We start from the raw sequence: 6,180 nt of genomic DNA on the forward strand, positions 1-6,180 counted from the left end.
TGGTGGTTCAATCCCACCCAGGGACGTAATTGACCTTGTTATCAGATTTTGGTGATCTTTAAGTAGACAAGTCAAAATTTCAAACCCCCTGTTATGGTGTAGGGTACCTGGCCTTCTCTGATGTAATCAGTTAGATTTGATTCATTGATTTTATAAAAACAGCTAGGAAGCACAATTTAGCAGTGGGTTGCAGAGAAAAAGAAATATGCTGGCAAAAAAAATCCAATTGAGTGATTAAACAGCTCTTCATTTTCTGGCTTTATTTTTATGCTAACAAATTTGTTCTCTGAAAAGTGTCCACAAAGCCAAGTCTCTGATTAACACCTTTGTTGGGATGGTTTTTCACCTATTACTAAATTAAACTTGCTTCATTGGAAAGGCAGCAAGATGCATCCTCATTTCAATGTCTACTGAAATAATACAGGTTGACACCAGGAAACATTAACGCCACTGCATCCTTGCTGCTTTCTCATGTAGAAGTCTGTTTAATGTGAAAACAAGGTGATATCTAATTAGCACACAGGTAAGGAATTAAGAAAATCTTTATTTAAGGGTGAAGATGTTTCTCACAAAATCGTTGCCCCAATGCATCATTGAAATTCAAGCTGGAAAGATGATTTTAATATATCACTTGTACATTTTGTATTGCTCTTCTGGTGACAATGTAGTTTGTTTTTGTCAATTACCCTTTTAATAATAGGGTAAAGAAAATTAAGTGGATTTTTTAAAGAAAACTATACTGTCAATATACTATTAAAACAAATTAAAATGGTAAAAGTTATTGTACTTTAAGTAAAAATAAAAGAGCAAAAATATCAATCCCAGTTTTGATTACTTAAATTAACAAAAAAAATGCATATAGCAAAGGATAGTTTCAATCTGCCTACCTCTGGGTTATGGGCCCAGCATGCTTCCATTGCAGTACTCTGCTGCACATGTAAGTGCAAGAGATCCTGAAGCACTCACTCATCATGGGAAAGTACCAATGTGTTTCTTCATTAGTTGATGGAAGAAACATCTTACAAAAACTCTCCAGATTATTGATTTTTTTAAGTTTTTCTAGGAAACGTTCTAGATGTATACTTATTAGACTTTGTCAGTATGTACTTTTTGCAAAGTGTCTCTGTGGCGCAATCGGTTAGTGTGTCCAGCTACTAACCAAAAGGTTGGTGGTTCAATCCCAACCAGGGATGTAATTGACCTTGTTATCAGATTTTGGTGATCTTTAAGTAGACAAGTCAAAATTTCAAACCCCCTGTTATGGTGTAGGGTACCTGGCCTTCTCTGATGTAATCAGAGTTAGATTTGATTCAGTGATTTTATAAAAACAGCTAGGAAGCACAATTTAGCAGTGGGTTGCAGAGAAAAAGAAATATGCTGGCAAAAAAAATCCAATTGAGTGATTAAACAGCTCTTCATTTTCTGGCTTTATTTTTATGCTAACAAATTTGTTCTTTGAAAAGTGTCCACAAAGCCAAGTCTCTGATTAACACCTTTGTAGGGATGGTTTTTCACCTATTACTAAATTAAACTTGCTTCATTGGAAAGGCAGCAAGATGCATCCTCATTTCAATGTCTACTGAAATAATACAGGTTGACACCAGGAAACATTAACGCCACTGTATCCTTGCTGCTTTCTCATGTGGAAGTCTGTTTAATGTGAAAACAAGGTGATATCTAATTAGCACACAGGTAAGGAATTAAGAAAATCTTTATTTAAGGGTGAAGATGTTTCTCACAAAATCGTTGCCCCAATGCATCATTGAAATTCAAGCTGGAAAGATGATTTTAATATATCACTTGTACATTTTGTATTGCTCTTCTGGTGACAATGTAGTTTGTTTTTGTCAATTACCATTTTAATAATAGGGTAAAGAAAATTAAGTGGATTTTTGAAAGAAAACAATACTGTCAATATACTATTAAAACAAATTAAAATGGTAAAAGTTATTGTACTTTAAGTAAAAATAAAAGAGCCAAAATATCAATCCCAGTTTTGGATTACTTTAATTAACAAAAAAAAATGCATATAGCAGAGGATAGTTTCAATCTGCCTACCGCTGGGTTATGGGCCCAGCATGCTTCCATTGCTGTACTCTGCTGCACATGTAAGTGCAAGAGATCCTGAAGCACTCACTCATCATGGGAAAGTACCAATGTGTTTCTTCGTTGGTTGATGGAAGAAACATCTTACAAAAACTCTCCAGATTATTGACTTTTTAAAGTTTTTCTAGGAAACGTTTTAGATGAATGCTTATTAGCCTTTGTCAGTATGCACTTTTGCAAAGTGTTTTTGTGGCGCAATCAGTTAGTGTGCACGGCTATTAACCAAAAGGTTGGAGGTTCAATCCCACCCAGGGACGTAATTGACCTTGTTATCAGATTTTGGTGATCTTTAAGTAGACAAGTCAAAATTTCAAATCCCCCTGTTCTGGTGTAGGGTACCTGGCCTTCTCTGATGTAATCAGAGTTAGATTTGATTCATTGATTTTATAAAAACAGCTAGGAAGCACAATTTAGCAGTGGGTTGCAGAGAAAAAGAAATATGCTGGCAAAAAAAATCCAATTGAGTGATTAAACAGCTCTTCATTTTCTGGCTTTATTTTTATGCTAACAAATTTGTTCTCTGAAAAGTGTCCACAAAGCCAAGTCTCTGATTAACACCTTTGTAAGGATGGTTTTTAACCTATTACTAAATTAAACTTGCTTCATTGGAAAGGCAGCAAGATGCATCCTCATTTCAATGTCTACTGAAATAATACAGGTTGACACCAGGAAACATTAACGCCACTGCATCCTTGCTGCTTTCTCATGTGGAAGTCTGTTTAATGTGAAAACAAGGTGATATCTAATTAGCACACAGGTAAGGAATTAAGAAAATCTTTATTTAAGGGTGAAAATGTTTCTCACAAAATCGTTGCCCCAATGCATCATTGAAATTCAAGCTGGAAAGATGATTTTAATATATCACTTGTACATTTTGTATTGCTCTTCTGGTGACAATGTAGTTTGTTTTTGTCAATTACCATTTTAATAATAGGGTAAAGAAAATTAAGTGGATTTTTAAAAGAAAACAATACTTTCAATATACTATTAAAACAAATTAAAATGGTAAAAGTTATTGTACTTTAATGAAAAATAAAAGAGCAAAAATATCAATCCCAGTTTTGGATTACTTTAATTAACAAAAAAAATGCATATAGCAGAGGATAGTTTTAATCTGCCTACCTCTGGGTTATGGGCCCAGCATGCTTCCATTGCAGTACTCTGCTGCACATGTAAGTGCAAGAGATCCTGAAGCACTCACTCATCATGGGAAAGTACCAATGTGTTTCTTCGTTGGTGGATGGAAGAAACATCTTACAAAAACTCTCCAGATTATTGACTTTTTAAAGTTTTTCTAGGAAACGTTTTAGATGAATGCTTATTAGCCTTTGTCAGTATGTACTTTTGCAAAGTGTCTCTGTGGCGCAATCAGTTAGTGTGTACGGCTATAAACCAAAAGGTTGGTGGTTCAATCCCACCCAGGGACGTAATTGACCTTGTTATCAGATTTTGGTGATCTTTAAGTAGACAAGTCAAAATTTCAAACCCCCTCTTATGGTGTAGGGTACCTGGCCTTCTCTGATGTAATCAGAGTTAGATTTGATTCAGTGATTTTATAAAAACAGCTAGGAAGCACAATTTAGCAGTGGGTTGCAGAGAAAAAGAAATATGCTGGCAAAAAAATCCAATTGAGTGATTAAACAGCTCTTAATTTTCTGGCTTTATTTTTATGCTAACAAATTTGTTCTCTGAAAAGTGTCCACAAAGCCAAGTCTCTGATTAACACCTTTGTAGGGATGGTTTTTCACCTATTACTAAATTAAATTTGCTTCATTGGAAAGGCAGCAAGATGCATCCATTTCAATGTCTACTGAAATAATACGGGTTGACACCAGGAAACATTAACGCTAAAGCATCCTTGCTGCTTTCTCATGTGGAAGTCTGTTTAATGTGAAAACAAGGTGATATCTAATTAGCACACAGGTAAGGAATTAAGAAAATCTTTATTTAAGGGTGAAGATGTTTCTCACAAAATCGTTGCCCCAATGCATCATTGAAATTCAAGCTGGAAAGATGATTTTAATATATCACTTGTACATTTTGTATTGCTCTTCTGGTGACAATGTAGTTTGTTTTTGTCAATTACCCTTTTAATAATAGGGTAAAGAAAATTAAGTGGATTTTTTAAAGAAAACTATACTGTCAATATACTATTAAAACAAATTAAAATGGTAAAAGTTATTGTACTTTAAGTAAAAATAAAAGAGCAAAAATATCAATCCCAGTTTTGATTACTTAAATTAACAAAAAAAAATGCATATAGCAAAGGATTGTTTCAATCTGCCTACCTCTGGGTTATGGGCCCAGCATGCTTCCATTGCAGTACTCTGCTGCACATGTAAGTGCAAGAGATCCTGAAGCACTCAGTCATCATGGGAAAGTACCAATGTGTTTCTTCGTTGGTTGATGGAAGAAACATCTTACAAAAACTCTCCAGATTATTGACTTTTTAAAGTTTTTCTAGGAAACGTTCTAGATGTATGCTTATTAGCCTTTGTCAGTATGTACTTTTTGCAAAGTGTCTCTGTGGCGCAATCGGTTAGTGTGTCCGGCTACTAACCAAATGGTTGGTGGTTCAATCCCACCCAGGGACGTAATTGACCTTGTTATCAGATTTTGGTGATCTTTAAGTAGACAAGTCAAAATTTCAAACCCCCTGTTCTGGTGTAGGGTACCTGGCCTTCTCTGATGTAATCAGAGTTAGATTTGATTCATTGATTTTATAAAAACAGCTAGGAAGCACAATTTAGCAGTGGGTTGCAGAGAAAAAGAAATATGCTGGCAAAAAAAATCCAATTGAGTGATTAAACAGCTCTTAATTTTCTGGCTTTATTTTTATGCTAACAAATTTGTTCTCTGAAAAGTGTCCACAAAGCCAAGTCTCTGATTAACACCTTTGTAAGGATGGTTTTTAACCTATTACTAAATTAAACTTGCTTCATTGGAAAGGCAGCAAGATGCATCCTCATTTCAATGTCTACTGAAATAATACAGGTTGACACCAGGAAACATTAACGCCACTGCATCCTTGCTGCTTTCTCATGTGGAAGTCTGTTTAATGTGAAAACAAGGTGATATCTAATTAGCACACAGGTAAGGAATTAAGAAAATCTTTATTTAAGGGTGAAGATGTTGCTAAAAAAATTGTTGCCCCAATGCATCATTGAAATTCAAGCTGGAAAGATGATTTTAATATATCACTTGTACATTTTGTATTGCTCTTCTGGTGACAATGTAGTTTGTTTTTGTCAATTACCATTTTAATAATAGGGTAAAGAAAATTAAGTGGATATTTGAAAGAAAACAATACTGTCAATATACTATTAAAACAAATTAAAATGGTAAAAGTTATTGTACTTTAAGTAAAAATAAAAGAGCAAAAATATCAATCCCAGTTTTGATTACTTAAATTAACAAAAAAAAATGCATATAGCAAAGGATAGTTTCAATCTGCCTACCTCTGGGTTATGGGCCCAGCATGCTTCCATTGCAGTACTCTGCTGCACATGTAAGTGCAAGAGATCCTGAAGCACTCAGTCATCATGGGAAAGTACCAATGTGTTTCTTCGTTGGTTGATGGAAGAAACATCTTACAAAAACTCTCCAGATTATTGACTTTTTAAAGTTTTTCTAGGAAACGTTCTAGATAAATGCTTATTAGCCTTTGTCAGTATGTACTTTTTGCAAAGTGTCTCTGTGGCGCAATCGGTTAGTGTGTTTGGCTATTAACCAAAAGGTTGGTGGTTCAATCCCACCCAGGGACGTAATTGACCATGTGATCAGATTTTGGTGATCTTTAAGTAGACAAGTCAAAATTTCAAACCCCCTGTTATGGTGTAGGGTACCTGGCCTTCTCTGATGTAATCAGAGTTAGATTTGATTCAGTGATTTTATAAAAACAGCTAGGAAGCACAATTTAGCAGTGGGTTGCAGAGAAAAAGAAATATGCTGGCAAAAAAATCCAATTGAGTGATTAAACAGCTCTTCATTTTCTGGCTTTACTTTTATGCTAACAAAGTTGTTCTCTGAAAAGTGTCCACAAAGCCAAGTCTCTGATTAACACCTTTGTAGGGA

General features: G+C 34.8%; 1 non-coding gene across 1 annotated transcript; it reads left to right on the forward strand.

The window, feature by feature from the left end:
- Positions 1 to 5,796: 5,796 nt before the first annotated feature.
- Positions 5,797 to 5,870, forward strand: TRNAN-AUU (transfer RNA asparagine (anticodon AUU)). Its single transcript has one exon. It is a non-coding gene; the product is annotated as a tRNA-Asn (tRNA).
- The last annotated feature ends 310 nt before the right edge of the window (positions 5,871 to 6,180 follow it).

The sequence above is a fragment of the Pseudophryne corroboree genome, chromosome 8 (genome assembly GCF_028390025.1).
Source record: "Pseudophryne corroboree isolate aPseCor3 chromosome 8, aPseCor3.hap2, whole genome shotgun sequence".
NCBI lineage: Eukaryota > Metazoa > Chordata > Amphibia > Anura > Myobatrachidae > Pseudophryne > Pseudophryne corroboree.